This window comes from Pleurodeles waltl, chromosome 10 (assembly GCF_031143425.1).
Source record: "Pleurodeles waltl isolate 20211129_DDA chromosome 10, aPleWal1.hap1.20221129, whole genome shotgun sequence".
In the NCBI taxonomy this organism is placed as follows: domain Eukaryota; kingdom Metazoa; phylum Chordata; class Amphibia; order Caudata; family Salamandridae; genus Pleurodeles; species Pleurodeles waltl.
In genome coordinates, this window is record NC_090449.1 from 493,196,293 (window position 1) to 493,221,018 (window position 24,726).

Genomic DNA, 24,726 nt, shown 5'->3' on the forward strand with positions numbered 1-24,726 from the left:
GCACTGTACACAGGTAGAGTGGAGTGCCACAGGGCCTGCCTTAAGAAGGGTCCTTGCCTACTAAACTCGCCCTGGCCTAGGGGAACCAACAGCCCACCTCCCCTACCCAGACACCTCCAATGCGCGCTGAATCAGCAGAATGAGAGTGTACTCACCCCCTTGTGGCTGCTGTGATGCCCTCAAGCGCCCATCCAACTCTGGGTACGCCACCGCCAGGATCCGGAACATCAGGGGGGTCATGGTGCGAGGGGCACCCCTCCCACATTGGAAGGCCATCCCCAGCTGGGCCTCCGCCGTCTTCTTGCTCCAGCGGCGAATGTCCTCCCATCTTTTCTGGCAGTGGGTGCTCCGTCTGTGGTAGACCCCCAGGGTCCAGACTACCTTGGTGATGGCACGCCAAATATCCTTCTTCTGGTGGGCGCTGACCTACAGGAATAGTACAGGGGAAAAGGATAAGATATAACCGTCCGCACCGTCACAGTCATTGGCCCGCATCCCTACCCTTGCCATGACGCACATGCACTCACCGTCGTTTCATGAAAGCCTCATTCTCCCCCCTCCCTATCTTTCATCCACACCACTCCAAACAGGCATTGCCCATACAGCATGCTCACAGTGTACTCACCGGTTTATCTGGAGGACCGTAGAGTAGCGTGTACTGGGGGAGGACCCCATCCACTAGTTTATCCAACTCCTCCATGCTGAAGGCAGGGGCACTTTCCCCAGACACACGAGCCATTGTCTCTTCCAGACTGAGTTCACAGCAGCACTTGCAGTGTAGGTCCTCTCCTGTCGAAGATCAGGTAGCAAGTGATTGAACAGACAGAAAATGGCGGTGACGTCCACAGCGGTGTGTACCGTCACCGCCAGTGTACATCGTCATTGGCTCCTGGGACCCATAGGGTCCAATGTTAACCAATGCAGGATTGCGCTGCGGTCTTCAACAGCCTACTGCGTTGGTGTACAACGCCAGCGCAGTTACCTCATATCCCCTTGTCCCACATTACAGGTCAGGCAACTGCCATTTCAGGGGGCCACATGGCATTATTTTTGACTGCGTCACACATATCTAGGCCTTGCTTGAACACTAATACAGCCATATGTCGATTTTAAAACATTTTCCGATTAAGTTGTGTTTACGTACCTCAGTGTTGGTTGACTCTCTGCTCGCTGTTCTCCTCCATAGAGCACGTCCGCTGGGGCAGGTGAGGAGATGGCGGCATCCTCCGGTGTACAGACCGCTGGTGAACCTGTCGACAATGGAGGAGCGACATGTAATTATCACATACAGACTTGATCGTACCACAATCCTGGAACTGTGTGCCCAGTTGGAGCCAGACCTGATGTCAGCTATCCGCCATCCCACAGGAATCCCCCTCTAGTGCAGGTGTTGTCAGTACTCCATTTCCTTGCAAGTGGGTCATTTCAAACAACAGTGGCCATGGCATCAGGGATGTCCCAGCCTATGTTTTCCAACGTGTTGTCCAGAGTGTTGTCTGTCCTGCTGAAACACATGCGGAGCTACATCGTTTTCCCTCAGGTAGAGGATTTGCCTACAGTGAAAGGTGACTTCTATGCCCTGGGACATATCCCCAACATCACAGGTGCCATTGATGGGACACATGTGGCCTTGGTACCCCCCCCCCGCAGGAGTGAACAGGTGTACAGAAACCGGAAGAGTTATCATTCTATGAATGTGCACATGGTGTGTTTGGCAGACCAGTACATCTCCCATGTGAATGCCAAATTTCCTGGCTCAGTGCATGACGCTTACATTCTGCGGAATAGCAGCATCCTTTATGTGATGGGTCAACTCCAGAGGCACAGTGTGTGGCTATTAGGTGAGGACATGGACCCAATACAGTGTGACTAGGTGTCTGGGTCTGGGGATGTCCCTAAGAGTTAGTGTGTGTCTAACAGTTGTCCCTCTACATTTGCAGGTGACTCTGGTTACCCCAACCTGTCATGGCTACTGACCCCAGTGAGGAATCCCAGGACAAGGGCAGAGGAACTCTACAATGAGGCCCATGGGCAGACTAGGAGGATTATAGAGAGACCTTCGGCCTCCTGAAGGCCAGGTTCCGGTGCCTCCATATGACAGGTGGTTCCCTATTCTACTCATCAAAGAAGGTGTGCCAGATCATTGTGGCCTGTTGTATGCTTCACAACTTGGCTCTGCGACGACAGGTGCCTTTTCTGAAGGAGGGTGGTCCAGATGGAGGTGTTGTGGCAGCTGTGGAGCCTGTAGACAGTGAAGATGAGGAAGCAGAAGAAGAGGACATAGACAACAGGAACACGGTGATCCAGCAATACTTCCAGTGAGACACAGGTCAGAAGACAACACTGCCTGCTACATCTGATTTAATTCTTCTACCTCTCATCTGTCTGTCATTTTCACCCAGTGTATGGACACTGAGTTGTCACTTTCCCTTTCGATTTCACAGATGTGGGTCCCACTGTGTGACCTCTGCTTTGTTTCCGCATGGACTAGAGCTGTGTGACATAGGTATGTTGACATTACATTTTGCCACTGTTATTGCTAATACACATTTTCGAGAGCACAGACAGACTGACTCCAGATTGTTTTGTGATTTAAGGGTGTTTATTTAATTGCAAAATAGTGGAGGGGGTTGTAAAATGGTCAGGGGTGATGGTGGAGGAATGTCCATGGCAGAGTCCAGTCTATTAGTCTCACAGGTGCATTGTCCAAAGGGGCATAGGAAGTGGAGCTGGGGCAGTTGATGGATGGACAGGGTGACAAAGTGGGACAGAAGGATGACAATCAGGGTGGTCTAATTTCTTGGCGGGGTCCTGGCATTGTTCCCTGTCTTCGCCCTGGATCTCAAGGACCGCTTGCGGGGTGATTCTCCATCTGCAGGGGGTGGGGTGCTGGTGTCGTGGTCCTGTGGTGGTGCCTCCTGTCCACTACTGCCGGCGGAGGTGGTGGGCAGATCATCGTCCAGGCTAGTGTCAGGGGCCCCTTGTTGTGCCACAGTGTCCCTCCTGGTGTTGAGTTCCTTCAGCACCCCTACAATGGTGCCCAGGGTGGAATTGATGGATTTGAAACCTGAACCCCAAATACTGTTCCTCCTGCAGCCGCTGGGTCTCCTGAAACTTGGCCAGTACCGTTGCCATCGTCTCCTAGGAATGGTGGTAGGCCCCCATGATGTCAGAGAGGGCCTCGTGGAGAGTGGGTTCCCTGGGCCTGTCCTCCCCCTGTAGCACAGCAGCCCTCCCAGTTCCCCTGTTTCCCTGGGCCTCTGTCCCCTAAACCGTGTGCCCACTACCACTGCCCCCAGGTCCCTGGTGTTGTTGGGGTGGTTGGTTAGCCTGGGTTCCCTGTAGTGGTGGACACACTGCTGCTTGACATGTCCTGGGGACAGAGGGATGGGCCCGCTGTGTTGGGTGCTGTGCTGGTGTTTCCAGAGGGGGGAGGCTCTGTTGTGGATTATGCCAGTGTGACGGGAACCGAGTGTCCCGAGGTCCCAGATGGGCCGGGCTGGTCATCTAGATCCAGTTGGACAGAGCTGATGTCATCACTGTGTGCCTCTTCTGTGGGTGGAGTGGACATGTCTGGACCCTCCTGTCCGGTGATGTTGGGTAGGGGTCCTGCAGGGGTGTAAAAGCATGATTATTGCATCTGTGTCTGCCATGGTGTGCAATGGGTAGGTGACCCTGTAGCCCAGTGCTTGCATTCTTGTGTGGGACCTTGTGTGATAATGGTTTAGGGGGTGTATGGGTATGGGTATGTGCAGTGGACATGCTTTGGTGATGGGTGTCTATGCTTTGGTGTTACATGCAGGGCTTGGGTTTGGGATGTGTGGTTTGTGATACTGGGACATATGTGAGGAGTTGGAGTGATGGGGGTGAGGGTGGGGGTATGTGATAGCATGCAGGTGGGTGGGGGATGAAGTAGTTAAAGGTTTGACTTACCAGAGTCCATTCCTCCAGCTACTCCTGTGAGGCCCTCAGGATGCAGTATAGCCAAGACCTGCTCCTCCCATGTAGTAAGTTCTGGGGGAGGAGGTGGGAGTCCGCCACCAGTCCTCTGAACCGCAATGTGGTGTCTTGAGACCACAGAACGCACCTTCCCCCGTAGGTCGTTCCACCTCTTCCTGATGTCATCCCTAGTTCTTGGGTGCTGTCCCACTGCATTGACCCTGTCCATGATTCTTCGCCATAGCTCCATCTTCCTAGCTATGGTGGTGTGCTGCACATGTGATCCGATAAGCTGTGGCTCTACCCGGATGATTTCCTCCACCATGACCCTGAGCTCCTCCTCAGAAAACCTGAGGTGTCTTTACGGTGCCATGCGGTGGGGTGGGTGATGTGTGTTAAAATGTGTGGGGTGATATTTAGAGGTGTGATGTGTGAGGTGCGTGGATGTTGGATGAGTGATGGTGTTGAGTGCCTGTGGATGCTATTGTTCTTTCTGGTGGTGTCTCTCTCTGGCCTTCTGTCGCAATTGTTGTGGAAAGGGTTTGTGGGTGATGTGGGTGTATGTTTTATAGTGTATTGAGTGTGTGGGAGTGGTGTGTGTATGTGTATCAGGTGTGTGTATTTCTAATTGTCCAATGTGGTTGTGTTTCTAAGTGAATGTGTATTTTGAGCGCGGCGGTGTATACCGCCAATGGAATACCGCGGTTGAAAGACCGCCGCCTGGATTCGTGGGTTGTGATAGTGTGGGCGTATTCCTGTTGGTGTGACTGTGGAGGTTTTGTTATCGCCAGTTTATCACTGACCTTTGGTGTGGCGGACTTGTGTGGGTGTCTAGATTTTGGTGGATTCCGAGCTGTGGGTCATAATGGCAGTGGCGGTATTCCGCGGCGGTGTGTTGGCGGTCTTCTGCACGGCGGTAATCGGCTTTTACCGCCAATGTTGTAATGACCCCCTATATCATTATATGCTGATGATGCCCTGGTGTATGTTACCGATCCGGAGAGCTCAGTCCCTCTCTTATTGCAGCAGATGGATGATTTCGGTAGGGTGTCAGGACTCCGTATAAATCGACGGACTGTATTGTTCCCTATGGCGGGTCTGTCGTCAGTGGCTGTATCTGAGTTGCCACGGATGGATCTGGAGTGAGAGACGGAGTCGTTTCAGTATCTGGGTATGCGGGTGACACACTTCCCTCACCTACAATATGCCTTAAATATGGGTAGTGTGATAGATAGCCTCCGTGCCTCGGTCCACTTTTGGACCTCCCTCCCACTGTCAGTTATGGGCAGTCGCGCTCTGCAAGATGATTCTTCTCCCGAGATGTCTGTACATTTTACAGAACTCGTTCTGTGAAATGCCAACCCTTCTTCTTCAGCAGCTCGATAAATTACTTCTGTCTCTAGTATGGGCAGGTAAGCGGCTCAGAGTATGCATGGATGTGCTGAAGCTGGACCTGGTCGACGGTGGACTGGGCCTGCTCGATTTGTTCCTCTACTATGCAGCGTGCTGGCTGCAATATGCGGCTTTGTGGTGCGACGATGGCTCTAATTGGGAGAAAGAACTGTTGGAAGGCTCTGTTTAGTTGTTGCATTTACCGTGCTTGTTGATGGGTGGCTCTAGGTCACCACCGAGGACCCCCTTCCTATTTGCGAAGGTGTCGCGGGTCTGGGAGCTGACCTTGTGAGGGTGTTGCATAGGGCGCGTATGCTCGCTTACTTCCGCTTTTGTGGCTGCGCCTCTTCGCCTGTGTTGCAGAAACGCTGGACTTTGGAAAACGGCTGTAATACTGCTGGCGATCTTTACCAAAACAATGCGTTTATTACTCAGGAGGAAGCGCAGGCCCTCTTTGACATTGACCAGGGTCAATTTTTGCAATACGCGGGCCTCTCGGATACGGCACGTGAGGTTTGGACCTCTTTTGCTACAGAGCCAATTGAATCCCACCTTACAGCTACCCTTGTTGACTCTGGTGGCATCCGTGGTCTCATCTCCCGGCTCTGTAAGGCTCTAAAGCAGGACAGACAGATAAGCATAGCAGGGGTTAGAGATGGTTGGGATGCTGTTCTGGATGGTCCACTTACAGATGATGAATGGTCTAGAACTTGTTCCCTGGTACGGGATGTGACCAGCAATGCATGGTTTAAATTGATACACTTTTATTACGTCCACCGGGCTTACCTGACACCGCACCGCCTACATAGGATATTCCCAGCACGCCCAGATAGATGCGCTCACTGTGGTGGGGCTTTTGCTAATTTTCACCGTATGACATGGGTATGTAGTATGATTCAACCCTTTTGGACCCAAATAGTGCGAACACTGAGGGAAGTGTCAGCGATTGACGTGGGGGTGACTAGGAAACACTGCCTACTGAGTCTAATCCCCTGCCCTAAAAAAGGTCGTAAAATGACTTACAGATTTGCTCAGTTGGGACTCATCCTTGCCAAACGGCGCATTGCGATACACTGGACAAGCCCGTCCCACCCCTGCATGACGCTTGGTTAGCTGATCTTGTTGAGTGGGCGACTGCGGCTTCATAAAGTGCGTTTAGATGAGTTTGCTGAGTGAGACCTGGAGAGATGGAGGGGTATGATTGATTCCCTATTAGAGGACTCTGATGAGTTGGTGGGGGGCCCTTGCCCCACCCCCAACTCCCCCTCCTCCCCCCTTCTCTGCGGATGGGTTGTCTCTGGGGGGTGGATGTCCGTCCCTTCCCTGCATGGCAGAACCTGTATGGGATGCTCAGAGATGTTGCAGGGCTGGATTTCTCCCCCATGGTGTGTTTTGACGGCGGGTCTGGCCCAGGTCTGCACACTCCCTTCTGACTCAGAAGTTCACACTAACTCAGAGACGGTATTACACACTGGTTTGTTTCTGAAACGTCGTCCATGTTACAGGGCATGTGGTGCTTGGTAGATATCATTCCTTTGTCCAGGTGGTGCTTGTCTGGCTGCAATTGCTTTTGCAGGCACATCGATCAGTCTGATCTTTTGTCTTATGTATGGGTATCACTTCATGTACCACCACAGTTCTTGCTGGAGACTTCATGCAGACATCATGATTGTCAGTTTGGACTGTAATGCTGTGATGCTGCTGTGTATCTTATGAACAAGGCAGTTTCTGTGTTGTTATTATAAAAGTAATAAATAAAGTTTTTAAAAAAAAAGAGGACAAAGGAAAATCACCTCATCACTCTGCTGCCGAGAGTTCACTGCTGAGTTAGCTTCATTCTCAGCTGTCTTGATTGACTTCAATTTTGCCTCTGGAGGAGAAAGAACTTTCTTCCCAGAGTCTAGGAACCTCCAAAGCTTCATCTACTTTGACGGAACAAGATCAAGCTTCTCTTTGTTTACTACAACCCCCAAATCCTGTATCACATCCACAGCTACATGCATCGGCTTTTAAGAACATCGATTTGGGTGGCGTGGCCTGGCAGAGAATGGAGTAGGACACCGTTGTTCTCACTCTGAACTACCGCAGGCCCGTAAGCGGTCATCTGGCTGCATCATGGCTCCAGCTTTGCCCTAATCTGGCCGGGTTGATCCACTGACAACCTCAGATCGGTTGCTTGCTTGCTGACACCCCTGGACCCAGATTTCACCGTGAGGTGGAGGTGATCGCCCCCACTCCTGCAACCAAGGAGCACTCGCCAACTCGTGCTGGGAGTTGCGGCAGCACTGAGCCTCATTCTACTGCGTGGTATGGGATCAGAGCCTGATTCCCGGCAGAGGTTGGTGTCTCCTGTGTGCTGCATGGGGTGGGGGAGTGCAGTAATAGATGAGGCAGCCCCCGGCAGGATCCCCAGACGGAGTTGCAGCCTCCTATGCCAGCACCTTACTTACTGGCCATGAATGCTCCAGTGGCATGCACTGCACCGTACCCCGGGGCGCAGCCTAATTGTGCTGCCATGGCACCTCTGCTGCCTCTCCTGAGCCTAAAACCCCCTGTCAGGTCTGGCATCCTCAATTACAGGCCACGGGCCTCAGGTTATCCCTGCCTGCACTGTTGGGCTGACAGGACCAACGCTGAAGCTCCCACAAGTGAGTGCGCATTTCTGCTGCTGGATGCCCTGCTGTGGGTGATTGGGACCCGTACCTCAGCTTGCCATGAAGTGATTCTGAATTGATCTGCCACCATGGGGTCCCAAATGATGTGCGCTGTTCTCTTTTGAGGTGTCTGGGTCCCTACAGAGATGAGTGAGGCCTGCTGTGCTCCTGGGGCCTAGCAGAGTGCTGTGCCGCAGACTGACTCAGCGGCAAAAGCCTACATATAAGGACAAGATTGCTTAGGTTAGCAGCTTCACTTCTAACCAGTGTGAGAGGTATGCTTGGTTTGAGACTCCTGCCGACCTCGGGGTGAGCCATCTCTGTACCGCAAATCCTGCTGCGCTCTGTGAGTATATCCTGCAAGGGACCCTGGACATCCTCCCTGGTGTGCCTCCTGTTCGTCATACTTTTGGCATGAATCACTAGGCTTCTTCCTCAGGGTGCAGTGGCACCCTTCTCTGACCCGACGCTGGATTGCCACACTTTTTGGGTCCCCTCTAATACCTCGGACGCCTCTGCACACAACCTCCTCTGGACCAGCTTTGGCTGTGGTCATTTGCTTAGTACTGGATTCTTCAGCCTTCCAGTGACATTTATCAGTTGCATGACCTCACAATATTAAGGCAAGAGATAAATCTTCTAGAGACAGCTCAGTGGTCTCCTTGTGGTTCAAATCTTCTTTGTTGAACATGGCCAACAAAGGTGACCCTCCCTCAGAAACCTCTGAAACCCCTGTGGCTCCACCGATCACTCAGTACTACATGGCCCAATTCCTCAATGACATTAAGCAAGAAACTGGCTCCTTAAAGGCAGACTTCAAAACCTGCATACAGGACCTTTGCAGGGATGTAGTGGAGGTGGGCACACGTGTCGATGGTCTACAGCACACAATGGACTCTCGTACAGAAGATCAAGAAATGCAAATGCGCTGTGTCATCACCTTGGAAGACCAATAGATTGAGCTACAAGCTCAACAAGAAGACTTAGAAAATAGCAGTTGCAGAAATATTAATTGCATCCGGTGTATCCCCTCGGGTCTAGAGGGAGACAATATTATTGCCTTTACGAGAGAACTGCTCCAAGCTATTTGAGGGCTTGAAGGGGACCGCCCACTGTCTGTGGACCGTGCCCATTGTGGCTCTGCCATGGTGGGCAGACCTGATGGCACCCCTGACATCTTAACAAGAGTGCATTTTTTCCAAGATAAGGAGGCACTCTTGAGAGCGGCCCGGAACAAAGCTGACTTAATCTTCAGGGGCCATGCTCTGCAGATCTTTCAAGACCTCTCACCAGCAACTCTAACAAAAAATGAAGAGACTTCCGGCTGGTAACAGAGAAACTCTGGGAGATGAATATCAGATACAAGTGGACCCATCCTTTCATTCTGCTTTTTCAGTTGAATGGCAAACGTCATCTTCATTCATTAACTGATGTCAAGCACCTACTGAGTCTACCGGAGGGATCTCCGCATCGGGGATCTCATTTTGCACCCTCGGAAGATGGTGATCAATCTCATCTGACTTGAAACACAGTGGGCAGAAGAGATAGGGATCATCAGGCTAAGGCGAAGGCCCTACGCAAGGCAATGACATTATCTCCCACCTACAGAACATAAAGCAGGAATCTTCCCAACAAACTGGCTCAGACACTTGACTGCTTCTTACGTGGGCTGTCAGACCTGCACTTGCTAACCGGAGCACTGTATCATGTTGTTCTCTTATTTTTCTTTTCCCTTTTTTTTCTTGAGCAGGGCTCGAGGTCTCTGAGCTGGACTTCCATGTGTTACTTTTTGTGTTATTTTGGACTGTACAGTTGAACTATTTTGCTAGACTCACATTTTGGTTCATTTGCTCTTGATCTCCTGCCTGGTCTCTCTCCCCTTGCTGGGGTGTTTTTCTTCCCAATGCAAACACCTCTGTGGACTTCGAGAATACATTCCTCAGTCCAAGGATGGAGAGCCTCATCATGTTGGTCCCGTTTGATCGCTGTGAGACAACTGCTGCCCTGATACTGATGCATCTCCCCCTTCTCTTTCCTTACTGACTAACACATGGGGACCCCGACTAGGATGAACCTCCTTTCCCTAACATGAAGGGACTTAATTCCACCAATAAGAGCAAACAGGTATGGTGCTATCTCCTATAACAAGATCCAGACATAGAGCCTCAAACTCATTCCTCATCGGCCCTATTAAGAGTTCACCGCAGGGCCGGCGTGCGGAAACAGCATTTCTGCCCGCCAGCCCTGCGGTGAACAGGGCCTTAACACTAATGCCAACTCCTAATGGAGCCGGTGCCAATGTGGCGGTGTAGCGGGTGCAGCAGCACCCATCACGCATTCCACTGCCCGTAATTCGGACAGTGCCATGCACAACGGGGCTGTGCATGGGGGCCCCTGCACTGCCCATGTTAAGTGCAACCACCATGGAAAGGCTGTTGGTATAGGGACTCGTAATCCTCAGGGCAGCGCTGGAGTCTGAAGACCGCCAGACTCATAATGAGGCCCATAATCTTTTTTAGGAGACCTATTAAAGAGAGGATTATCACTGCACTTCCCACCCCAGATACTCATCCCAATATTGGGCACACACTAAGACTAAAATATTAGGAGTGGGCATCCTGTTCAGACAGGGTTTTGTAACTACATTGAAATGGGTAGTCAGAGACCCATGGGAATGCTTTTTGCTGGTGATAATCAAAAAGGGACACACTACCCTGTCTTTCCTTAACTTGTATGCCCCAAACCAGTCCCAAGGCTCTCTTCTTCGTAGAATACTTAAGGACCAACTTAGCCTGGCCTGGTGTCAGGTAGTACTGGGAGGTGATTTTAATTTGGTATGGGACCTGCGCTTGATAGGAGATCTGCCCATTTTACATCGTAGCATTTTACACCAGGAACCAGCCTTCATGCTAATGCTCCAGTGGTATTACATTTCTGTTCGCCTGCATTCAATGTTCCCCACAGCTCCTACTCCTTACTGGAGATGTGGGGCACAAGATGGTATCTTTAAACACATTTGGTGGGCATGAACACAACTCACTATTTTCTGAAGTCTTAAGCCATATTAAAAGCACCCTGGAGCTCCCAATCACGGCAGACTATTGCACAATTATTTTAGGCCTACGCTAAACCACGCTCGAGGAACTAACTCATGCTGATTGGTACCTAATCCGTCACATGACAAACAATTGATTGCCCTGGCCATGAAGTACCCTGCTCCCCGTCCTATAGCGTCTTGGTTCACTATTCTTTGGAAAACGATGGTGAGAGTGTAGTGTAGCCAATTTAGCTATAGCACGTTATTTTAACACACTAGTCCAAGCCGCTGTGCACTCTAACCTAGATATATTTTATTCTGCTTCATTTTATTGTTACAATAGCCACTTTTACGGTCTTGTTTTATTTTCGGTTTATCTACTTGTTTTCCTAAGCCAGCACAATGTTCTCAAACAAGACATTCTTGCTCACTCTGTGCTTCTTCCAAGGCTACAGCACGGTACATTGCCGGTGAACGTGGTATAAGTTTAATCTCCGATATTCGTAGAAAATACACATCCTTACGTAGGGACATTTTCTCAGAACATCAGCTGTTTTATTATAAAAACACTTCTTTGCCCCTTAACACGTTAGAGGGAGATTCCAGCCAGGGAACCACGACTGTATGCTGACTGCTGAATGCTTCGCTACACGTGCTAACGCAGACTGCAGGCCTTTGCTCAGGTATGGGGATGATGTCTTCCCAGGGGAACCTGAAGGGCAGAATTAGAGCTTAATATGCTGTGCTCTATTATAGCTAAGGTAGTAATTAGTCTATCAACTGTAGCAACAATATGATAGCATTATTTCTATGCTTCACTCTCCTTGTTACCATTTTAATATTGCCATGCTGTGTCGTCCTGGTTATTGCAGCTCATTCTTTGCTATCTAAGATGCAGTCATTTTATTAAAATAATTATTCAAACATATACTGCCCGTTTGTCATTTATATATGAGACTAAGGTAACTGAGAGAAACGGATGAGACCTGAGTGACCACGGCTTCCCTAAGAAACCAATTATGTAATGCGCTCGGCTGCCCAGTCATCCCTGCCCGTGGGTGGAGATGAGGCACTGCTATTTGGTCAGAGCAAACTCCGTGTTGGAATGACAGGTGTCATCTGCAGTGGGTTAGACTCAGTTTCCCACACCGGGGGTGATTCTGCCGCTCAAAATCCAGTAGACTCATTAGAATAATGACAGTCTACGCGACAAGAGTACATTTTAGCTCTCTCCCTCATGTTACTGAAGTCAGCAGACTGTGACAAGTTTAAGCTCATAAACGTAAATGAGAGAAAAAATAACCTAGAAAGCTGCACTGATACACATTTTAAGTGTGTAATTTGCTTGTGTTTCACAGTTCGATATAGGTACATTTATTATTAGATCACATGGTAGAAGATTAAAGTTGATGTTAAAATATAATTTAGATGCTAAACTAATAGCTAATATAGAAACTAATTCAGATTTCTTGTGCATAACTGAGGCCTACAGAGCTTGCATTTTGCAGTCAAGTAAACTTGCTGAATTGTTTTTTCACAACATGAAGTCTTCTTTCAGCTTTGGATCCCCAGAGAAGCAAAGTCACACTTGTAAAAAGTCTATTGTTTAACTAAAAGAGAACTGTACTTAATTGTGCTTGAAAGTTTTGTAATGCAGGAACATGACTGAAGTCATATACAAATGTTACAACCCATTGGAGTCACATGGGAAAGAAGATGTTCTCATCACAGGCCTGGGAGGATGAACTGTTGTAATCTGAAGTCTGGCGATAATTTGTGATCGGATAATGCCCCTTTAGTGTAACATGAACTGACACTAAAGACCAACTGTAACATTTTATGTGGATTAATATACTGTTGGATGATCGAACTTTGCTCAGAGAGGAGTCCAGAGCAGTCCTGTCTTGATCTGAGACAGATACTTTCCTGATGCTTGTAGATGGCTTGCTGACCAGATGCTTTGCTGATGAAGATTCCCTGAATGCTGTGTTCCTTGGAGAGGTATCTTCCTCTCAGCCTTTTGCCAATGCCCATTGAAATGCCCTTTAGATTAGAAACCCCACTATGCTGACACTTCTTATTTTGTTTTTCTTTTCCAAATTATTTTTGCCCTTTTTGTATTTTGCCCACATGTGTCTCTCCCAACATATGTATTTCCCAAATTTGCTTAGCCGTAGGTTTGACTTATGCCCAGTCAATGATTATTGACTTAATTGAATTTGAATTGACTAAATGATTGTGCAATCTGAGCCCGCATGATTTCCGTGTCTCAGATTTTTCTATTGACTTTCTGTATAATTCTTCTTGAATGCTTAGTTTTATTGATGTTAGTACGCCTGAATTTGTTTCATCACCTTGGGCAACCCTTGGTGATTATGTATCTCTATAACTTGGTTTTGGGCACTGTCCATTTGATTTTGAACTTGCATTTGTAATAAAGCTTTGAACTATATTCCTGTTAGGAGTTTTCCTTCCTTGCCACATTGGTCATGGTGTCTAAATTATTGGGGTGGTGTTGAAGTAATTGTTGCTGGTTCACCACACGTCTTTCTGGGGCCAAAGGTTCGTCGACATCAATGTGCATTTGATTCCTGTGAAGGATGAAAAATGCATCCGCAATGGCACTAGATAACTTATCGCTTAATCTCTACTTCACAGATGAGAAATTCCTGCAACTTTTGCAACCCCTCCTTGAATATTTCTCACAATTACCTTTGCTTTCAGCCACCTAAGCTGCACACACTTCAACTCTCTGAATGATCCTCTGGTACACTAGCCACTCTTACTTGTTGCTCTCTGCTCTCCCTATTGACAGAGACCTCTATTCCCATTCCCGATATCCCCACACTATAGCCACTCTCCCCTGTGGCCTCAGCTCCCCATACTTAGCTTTGCCTCTGATTCTTTTACAACTGAAAGTGAAGTCACCCCTCTAGATTCAGCAGCAGCAGATTATTCCTCCCGTTCTTTGTTGGGTTTGTGATAGTTTCAATTTATTTGCAACAGTATTGATCTGGAGCATTATCATAGAAATAACACGGACACAGTCACTTGCACATGCCCAGTTTAATACAGGATTGCTTGCTATATATTTTAAGCCAGATGTCTCTATTTCCAGATGTACACCTCATGGGGACATTACATTCTGCATCATTGTTGTTTAGCTAAGGTTGACATATGATGAGACTTTGGTGTAAAAATATGAAGTGAGCCATACTGATTTTGCTTAAATTACATGTCTGGATTGTATTGACTCTTTGCCTTTGATCTCTCCAGATGGCTATTATTTTTCTTTTTTTTTGGTTCCTCTCTTCTAGCTCGCTTGTACTGTACTGTGGTCCATTTACATGGGCTCCTTATGCGAATTATTCTGTAAACTTTATCTGACGGGTATTTGTCCTTAATGTAGCTAAAAATTCAATAGACAGATTTTGAGCAAAAGAACAGAGAAAAGCATATTGTCTAGATAAATGATCATCATCCTCAGTCTCTGCACTCTGAGAGTTGCTGTCACAGGCTTTAGAAGCTTTATGAAACACCAAATTGTAGAGGACAGGTTGAAAGGAACTGAAGTGATCCCTAAGGCCTGCCACATAAATTGCAGGTATTTTCTGTGGTGCTGGAATATTGGCATGGTCAAGTAAGCATCTTTTAAATTCAGACACAGCATTCAATCACCTCGAAGTAAAATATTCCTTAGACTACCATAGTTGTCATCTTCAAATACTGGTAAATAAACATAATAATTCAAGTCTCTCAAATGTATTACCTGGCTTAATTTTTTGTTCTTCTATATGAGGAAAACATTACTTACTAAGCCTTCTGGGTGCAGCATACAAGGCTCTACTGCCTTTTACAGAACAGTTCCTGAACCTCGCCTGCAACCAAACACTTGCCCTCCTGAGCAAACTGCATAGGCATTAGGCTTTTACCTGAACCAGGGTAGCATTACACCCCAAACTGTTGGGATGTGAATGCAAGTGATCCATGGGCACATCAGACAATGTGCTAACTGAACCAACAGGGGGGTTTCTGCGCTAGGGCTGAAGTTGCTCCCCTCTCAAATTCCTACACATTTACCTCAAGATATATGAAATAGATCAATTTAGTTAAGATACAATCGTATCTCTAAACAAACAATAGATTTAAGTCTAGACTGTCTATCCCAGGCTGCCTGCCCGCCTCTCTCTGAAGCAGTAGACAGAAGCCAAGCAGTAATTCAACTTTCTACAGTGTGATGCACGCCATAGGCCTTACCTTTCTAAAGCCCTTTATTGCCATTGTAGTCCTAACAGTATCCACTGTAGGCAAGTGGTGCTGTCAGCCTCATTGTTTTGTGATTCCCTGTGTGAGTCCAGACGTTGGTCATTCACAGGCATATATCCCATCCTTTCCCATTCGTCACATTACATGGTAACAGTAAGTGCTATCATGCTAATCTGTATTATGAATATTGTGCTGAGACCCCTTGTCACATTAACATTCCCCACTGTGACACCACATGCCCTGCTGCAGGTCGCTGGCCCCTTTCGAAGTGGAGCTGCTGTATTTGTTCTCATACTAAATTGATCCAAAAGACGAGCAGGGTTTTTGTTCCCTTGTGAAGTTGATTCAAATATCAGAGTCAAGCACAAAGGGAGAAATATGGGCTTATAGAAAAGACAGTTTCATGCTGTATGGTGTTAAAACAGACCCTATTGTCATACCTTTAACATTTATGGCAAAAACATAGTTTGATTTATGAACAATGAACGTTAAAAAGGTTAAGGTAATGCATGTCTGCGATTTAGTTCCTCTTTTATTTCACGTTTTATCTTTTATTTCACATTTTACCTAATCTTGCATCCCCCAAGAATATTAGCTATTTCATCATGTTGTGTTTCTGCATTTTTTTTGTGCCTCTTATTACTCTTGTTTAGTGCATACTTTGATGTGTGCCAGGTATTTATGAGGGAATTTTGATTGAGAGCTCTGGCACTGAGACTGAAGGCAAAGCAATGTGCCTGTCAGTGGGTTGGCTTGTCTGCAGAGTATACAGTATAATGGTCATGTATTCCAGTTGCAATTGAAATTCTGTGTATATGTGTGTGTAAAGGGGGTACTATGATGTCAAAATATTTACAAGGCAAAATCAAAAGAAAATAGTGTTTAAATATGAGTGAGTGCAGTGTTCTTGGGGCAGTGAAGTGGGGAAGATGCAAGGAAGTGCATTCGGAGGAGAGTGAAAAGAATGTGCTGAAGAGGAAAGAGATGAGAAGGACGACGTACAGATGGATGAGATGTGCAGAAAAAAAGAGGTACATGTCTACCATAATGAGCACACAAATAAAAGCCAATTCTTCTTCCACATGCCTCAAAAATATTTAATTCACAGTCATACAATTTCAGAATTGAAACATTCCCAATGTTCATTACTTATAACAAATCAATGCTATTTCTCATTTATCTTAAACAGCTATGAGCCATTGACAAAGTCAATAGTACTGGCAGGTTTTAGATGTATATCAGTTGTTGTGTTAAATATTTGGATGCAATAACATCTCAGAGAGAAACCAAAATACTGGTCAGGTGGCACACTATGAGAATCACAGAAAAGTATTGTACATGTTCCCTTTTACAGAACCCACACTTCTTTTCATCTCACTTAAAGACCTGTCCACATATTTCTATAAGAAAGATTGCAGCCACCAGATGTGGTTGCTTCCCAAAGCCTGGTCAGTGCATTTTCTTCCAAAATTGATGGCATATGCAGTGCAAGAAATTATGCCAGCACACACTTTAAAGAGTCTGAAGTTGTTGCTCTGTAAAATTTGCATTTTACAGTAACTGTTGAACATATTAATCCAGTAAGATATGGGGCAGTTTTTAAGGTATTTAATATTTTAAGAATATGCATTCCCACTGTGTTATTAACCTAGCTTTCTCGCTAAATTAATGTGTTTTAAAATCCATCATTTGCCAATCTTTTTTTCATGTTTTCCTTTGAGGAGGACTCGCCCACTCACTGGATGCCATGTAAGCATACTCGCTCGCTACATAAAAATCATACATAACTTTTATACCCCACCACATTCAAATATCACCAGCTGCCACAAAGAACCAATCTGACTCTTTTACATGGGGAAAGGAAAGCATTTTTACCTTGAGCTATCCTATCCCCTTGCATGGCCCTGCTGACATAGAAGAGTCCTTCTCCTCTTTGCAGAAAGAATGTGGGCCTAGAGTACCTGAACTGTTGCTTCACAGACTAGGGTCGGCAAGTGGCTGCCCAGCTGGCAAAACAAACCATTGCTGGATCTCCAAAACACCCTTCTGAAAATGTTCAATTTATTTATTTATATCATTTATAGAGTGAACTTCTACCAAACCGGTATCCTGGTGCTAAAAAACTACTGGAATAAGGGTAATGTATACTTGCTGCAGCCAGAAAGTGCTACGATAGATACAGGAATTATTTAGGAAAGAGTCAAGTTTTCAGAGCTTTCTTAAAATGCAAAAGGTCAGACAGAGATCTATGAGAGGCAGGTAGTTGATTCCAGAGCTGAGCTGTCTGATCATAAAAGCTCATCCACCTTGTCTTGTTTATCTGAATTTAGCAACATGGAAAAAATTATCTGTTCAGCAGCGAAGGCCCCTTTCTCTGGAGTATCTTTTTATTCTGTTTTGCAGGGGCACTTGGCCATGACCCTGGAGAGCTTTAAAAACAATGTAGTGATTTAAAAAGCAATTCTCTGTCTCAGTGGTAACCAATGAAGGTTCCTTCAATGCCTGAGAAGGTGATGCCCTTCTGGGTCTATTCAATGCTAGTTGGCAGATGAGACTTGGACTCTATGTAGAACGTAAAATTATGGTGCTCCTAACAGCAGGGCGTTACAAAAGTCCAGGCTGCTTAAAATGGCATGATGTACAACCATCATTCTGGCAGTAGGGGACAACAGCAGAAGAATCTTCTGGAGATCTGTGTGTAGCAAAAAATAGATGCCAGCGACTTTGTTTACATGACACTCTAAAATTAGCTTGTTTGTCAAATGTGACCCCCAAATTATGGACCGATCAGATAGTGTTATTTCTCTATTCGTTTGCACTAGCCAGAGATTATGGGGAAGTGGAACAGGGGATTTTTTTGCTGCATAGCTGTCACCGCTGAATTTGAGAGAGTTGGAATTCAGCCAGCTGATGATATCGTTCATTCAGTTGTGAAAGGCGTTAACTGTCACCTGCTGGTTCCCTCCGAGTGACAGGATTGGCTGGGTGTCATGCACATAGTTAATTAGACTAACATTATGAGATTTAATGAGTATGATTAGAGGCTTTATATAGATATTTAAAAAAATAGTGCAGAGCCTGGTGGGACGCCATGTTTGATGGTCATAAAGTCAGAGAGGAAGAGCAACCGCCTGACAACAGTCCGACAAGTGGAAGCGCATCCAATTTAATGCAGTACCGCATACACTGATTGGAGCAAGTCGAGTCAGGAGCATGTTGTGGCTGACCATATCAAATGCGGCAGACTGCTGATTGACAGCCATCAAAAGAGAAGAGTGGGATTTTCCAAAGATGTGAAAGTCTGAAAATACCTTCCAATTTTTTTAGGTCATCCCAAATCATGGTTGTTACTTGGCAAATCAGAACTTGTTAAGATCCCCCATTTCTGAGTCTATGCTTAACAACAAGCTCTCGAGCTTCTCATAGGATAATCTTTCCTAGAAATCAAGTTGCTCTCTGAGCCCAACCAGACATCACATTAGGATCCAGAGCTTCACATGAAGTTTTTGCTTGCTTCACCAAGCACAGCATCTTGGTTATAAGATCCAAAGTATCTAGTACCTTGTCCTCAGACCTGCCAAACCGAATAAAAATCTTACCATGTGAGTAGGGAAGAGGCCTTACAGGGACGGGGCCTTGTGCCAAGAAGTACCTATGTGCCCCCAGCCCACCCCAAACCCACTCCTACTGATTTTAAGGATATTCAAAAATTCAAAGACACATTTAATATATATAGCTCTCAAACTTTTTTTCTTTTTCCCAGGACAAAAAAGACACTTTGAGGAATAAACATTTCACAGGTCAAACAAAATATAAATGTCAGCCAGTAAAGAGTTCCCCACCTATTGTCCACATAATATCTAAAACAGCTGAAACTCATGGCTCAAACCGTAAGCCTGTTGCTACTAGTACAACGCTTTATAAAAGCGTGCTGCCACAGGGAAACAAACAAGCATTGACAAAGCTACTAGGTTTCACCTATACAAGAACTATTGGCTTTGTCAGGGTCTTTTAGCCATGTTGTACAGCAATGTGGTTGCTGTTCAGCATGGCTAGACGTTAGGAAAAATAGCTATGAGGCGGCCAGACCTAGTCACGTCATAATGCTTTTATTTCTGATGGGACGGGTGGGAGGAATAAAAGGAGGGAGGATGGGACAAGCAACAACTGGGAAATGAGGAAGGTGGGATGGTTCAAGGAACGACTTGGCAAGCAACATAGAAAAGGACTTCTGCAAGATAAAAAGGATCAATAGAATGTTTTACTTCTTAAGTCTATTTACAGCCTTGAGAACAAGGAAATATTTTGGTAACACGTGCTGGTGGTTTGTGTATTGTTTTCTTTGGATATTGATTTAAATGAAAAATGGATAGATTCCACATTACACATTAACGATAAGGATTAATTTTGGAGCAAAATATGAGAATTTGGTGGGAGTGATGGTTTCATATTGAATCAGACTTTTTCAAGACCTCCCTTAGCATATCACAAAAAAAAGGACTACGGCGCAGCCAGCATTGGCGACGTCATAGCATTATTTTTCTAACATTAGCCATGCTGCACAGCAGCCACACTGCTGTACATCATGACTAAAAGACACTGACAAAGCAAACAGCTCTTGCATAGGCAAGGCCTATTGGTTTCCTAATGATTTTTCTTTTCCTTGATAGTTTCTACTGCTATTTGTCTCCTTCTCAGAGGGAGCACTGGCAGGCAGTCCTGTGTGTGGGTTTAACTCACCGCACTCATCGCTGAGCTCACTGTTTGTGAAATCTGCTGGAGGGCCATGTGGGGATGAAAGATAATTAGGGTTTCATGGGAAAGGAGCAGCCTGCAAGACAAGGTGGCAGGAGCACCTCTGTGTCCCACAATGAGACATATTGAGGAGAGGGCAGTGAGAGTGTGTGCGTAGCACTGTCGGAGGGGTATTGACCGAGTGTGTGCCCCCTACTCTGAGACTCCAGTTCTTCACACTAAGCAATCTTGAAGAGTGGAAGGGCTGCAAAAGGGCCCAAGCACTGAGATTTAACAAGCATGGACACACTGAGCAGCAGACACATAACTAACAGGCGTTACTACACCATCCCGGTGCAGTTAAGTACTAGGTGACATGCCTGGGAATGGATCACCAGAGGGCCAGAGAGGGGCACGGCAAAGTACCCTGTGGGTGAAGGACAGAGTCAGATTGGGAACAAAAATAGGCCTGAACACTACAAAAAAAGCGCCCCACATTTGTGAATCATGACCTGCTTGGTTAGTATCGGGGGCTAATTTTAGGAGAACTTTGCGAGATGTAATACCTTTTTTATTCTGTGTGGACAGTAACATGGACAGGACTGAAAACTCTATTATTTAACACATCTCATGTTCATCTTCAGGTCCATGAATCTCCCTTTGCCTGTGCTCACTCTCCAATCCCTGACTCACCCCCCTGTTCCTAGACCCTAAAGCTACAGCTAATTTTCAGGGATCCTCATTGCCTACTGACCTACAGGTCAACGAAGGATGATGTTCACCCTTGGGTCTGACTTCTGTTAATTCTCAAGGACCTGTGTCCCCTGTTCACCCTAAGACACTTAGGGGCTCATTACGAGTTTGGCGGTTCTGGGAAAGCCAAGTTGGTGGTGGCGGTTTGATCATCATCTTTTAGGCAGATTTGACCGCTGTATTACGAATTTGGAGGTCGTACCCACAGAAGACCGCCAGCGGTCCGCCGTCACCGCCAGGCAGCACAGACCCCACGGTGAAGAGGAAGCACAAACAGGCCGGTGAAGACTGTGTTTTGGCTGGACTCATTACGAGGTTGCACACTGCCAATGTGACCGTGGTGGTCAAACCACCACATATCGGAAGGCAGAAACGGACAGAATAAAGGGAGACACTCACCTGCAGGCAGCCTTACACGTCCAGAGCTGCCATGAAGCCATTTACAAACGTCATGCAGCTGATCGTTGGAAGACATCGAAACTGACATTGCTATGGACACCAATAACCTTAAGTACACACACCTACCTCCTTCACCAACCAAAAAAATTGCTTGTAGCGCTGACGAACACATTATGGGGGGCCCGCTAGGGGTAGCAGGTGCATGTCGCAAACAATTCACACTCATAAACATACATCAATACAGGCACGAACACAGTCACAATATGCACACTTTGGCCAGCACACTTACACTGCACTGCAACACTACACAAATACACATGGCCACACAGCTCAGGCACAAGGAGACTGAAGGCTAAGCTGTACTGCAGGAGATTGCACTGGGACATACAAAATGTTGAACAGGTCCCACAAACCCATGTTTACAGGAAATGGCCATACATGGATGTCAGGGACAAAAATACTAAAAACAAGGATTTGCAATGCAATAGATCTCACATTTTCTTGAGTTAGAGCTATTGGCATTGTAAATTCAGAACTGGACGTTTCTTGCCACTTAAATTGGTCAACTCTGCCTCATAATTTCATCGTGTGTTCTTACCTCACATTTCAACAAAGCTCTAATGAAGTTAACAATAACAAAGCAGCCTGAGAAGATTTATGGCCCCAATAAAGGAGCTAAGCAATGCCCTGTGTGTGGTTGGGAAGGCTGGCAGGGAGAGGACCAGGAGAAAGAGACTCCAGATGCGAGGCTCTGCAAGTTTCACACCATTGCTTCTAGGTTTAGCTACATTCTACGAGAAAGGGCATATTGTGGCTTTCCTGAGCAGTGAGCTAAACTTTTAGGCACTTGGGGCCACATGTATGAATATTTGGAATTGTGATTTCCTAATTGCGATTCCATGTGAATCGCTATTAGGGAATCTCAATTCCGAATGTAAGAAACTCCACTGAGTTTCTTTTGCGATTCACGGTGGGTCGCAAATAGACCTGCCTCATTAATATTAATGAAGAAGGTTGCAATTTGCGACCCACTGGGAATTGCAAAAATCACATGGATGGTGGCCTGCTGGTGTCAGCAGACCACTATGTCTGTAATTGCTTTCAAATAAAGCAATCTTTTTTTTAAATGCAGCCCGTTTTCCTTAGAGGAAAATAGGCTGCATTTAAAAAAAAAAAAATGAAATGAATGAAAGAGTAGGCAGTGGTCAGTGGAACCACTGCCTGCTCTTAAAAACATTTTTGCATGCATTCACAAAGGGGACCCCATCCTGTTTGCGAAGGGGTTAGCACCAATTTGAAATTGGTGCTAACTGCGATTGTTTAGCAACCGCATTCACAGTCACAAAACAATTGTACATACCATTTAGATTTGGTAATAGGAAGGGACCCCCTGAACATGCCCCTTCCTAATACCAAATCGCAAAACCCAAGTTACTGAATCGCAGTTTGGGCTTTGTACATCACAAAAAGCATTTTTCTAGTCACAAACAGGGCGATTCTGCGAAATGGCCCGTTTGCAACTAGAAAAATTATTTTGTGCATGTGGCCCTTGGTGTTTCTTTTGTAAAATAACTCATTTTAATGTTACATAAACATGTGCAAAAATGAGCTTACTGCAAGATAAATCAACGCGCGTGCACTGGGCTGTACTGAAAGAACAATAATCAACAGACACTGGACAGTGGTAAAATAACATTAAAAAAACAAAGCTTAGGAGCTACCTTTTATTAAAGGTTTAATGGTGGAGCAAATGTTCCTGGAGCCAGAGGTAAACAAGGACAACACTGGAATAAAGCCAAAACAAATGTCAGCGACATAGGAGGAGGTGAAAGGAACGGAATGCTGCAATAAAATGCAGGCAGCTACCAGCTTAAAAAACCAGAGCTCGAGAAATCATAAAAATTTTACTAGACCTGCAGGTCTAGTAACCCTAAATAATCTACTCGACCTAACTGTAATGTACTTGACCCGTAAACTGGTCTCAAATTGTGTGATGCTAGGCAAATAGTTTACAGAGTTGCCTTTTTTATTAATTCTCAAATATGATTGCACCTTCAAATATGTGAGCTCAGCATTTCTGCAGTACAAAAACAACCTCTTTTGTTTGATTAAGTAGACTAAAGTTTGCTGCATGCATCACAAGAATCTAGACCACATAACCATGCGGTCTATCCCACATAACCTAGGACTTCTTTTAGTTTACTAACAACATTGCCATCAGGGCAGGTGTGTTTCTTTTTTTTTTAAACACTCAATTTTGATAAATATATTACTAAACCATGATGTGGTAAAATATTGTAATCTACACAAAGTAACTTTCCAAGAAATGTCCAAAAACCTCTCCACTAACTTGCAGCTTTACTGATAAAACTATATAGGCCCTCATTATAACATTTGCGGTAAAAACCAACTACCGCCGCGGTGACGGCCGCCAAAAGACCGTTGCCGCGGCTACCAGCCGTCCGCCATATTATGACCACAGCCGGATTCCCGCCACAAAAATGGCGGAAATTCTAAAAACCTGAAAACCTATATCCTTTTATTTTACATTCTAAGCAGCAAGTCACACAGTTCACCTTACAAAGTCCTGGAACTCTGAAGTCAGAAGGAAAATTAATTGTAAGAAAAACTGACTTTTGACCTCTGTCTGTGAACACAGAGCAAATGTGACATAAGAACAAGAGTTAAAGGCATCTTTTATTGCCCCTCCACTTTTCAAATTAACACCTGTTCAGTGTCAACTCGCCAGAAGGGGTGAGTAAGTATTAAAAATAGCTCAACCTGATCAAATAAGACTCGCCAATGCAAGAGTTCAAGTGGATTTTTTGAGCCCTGAACACCCACAGTGAAAAGGCAGTAACAAAGAAATAACAAAGTAGTCTGTCACAGCAACAGATAAAGAACCCAAAATGGAATAATACAGTAGTTGGTCACTGCTCTGAAACAGAAAAAGGAGGAAGAAAAAGGCAGAACTGACCATTAGCAAACAAGAATTTTGAAAGGACACTGCAATCAACAAATGAAATTGCTTTAAGCCATAAGAAGTATACTAAAAGTATACATGATGTCGAACGCTTATGCTCGACCTAACATTAGTCATGCACATCTGCACAATGGCGAAGGGCAAGGCAACAAAGCACATACAACTTCTACTGCATGGAACATACCTCTACAGGAACTAGCAGCAAGGGACACACACAGAAATGGACACATACACAGGCAAATGCAAACTCAGCTATCACAATTTAACACAATCCATGTCTGAACAAACAAAACTCAAGATGACACACCTCACATGTATATATAAGCCATATCAGGAGGACAATTCTAACACCATACCTGCACACATTGGACAACACAAAAAAAATACTTACCATACAAAACAGCATACACTGCCATTACACCACCATTGCATTTACACACACATAAATATACACACACCATATACACTTCTCTTTGGGGACAACAGCACTGCACACAAACTCACATACTGCTAACAACAGCTTATGGAGGAACAAGCAGGCCCAAACACAAAGAACTGGGGACACACAA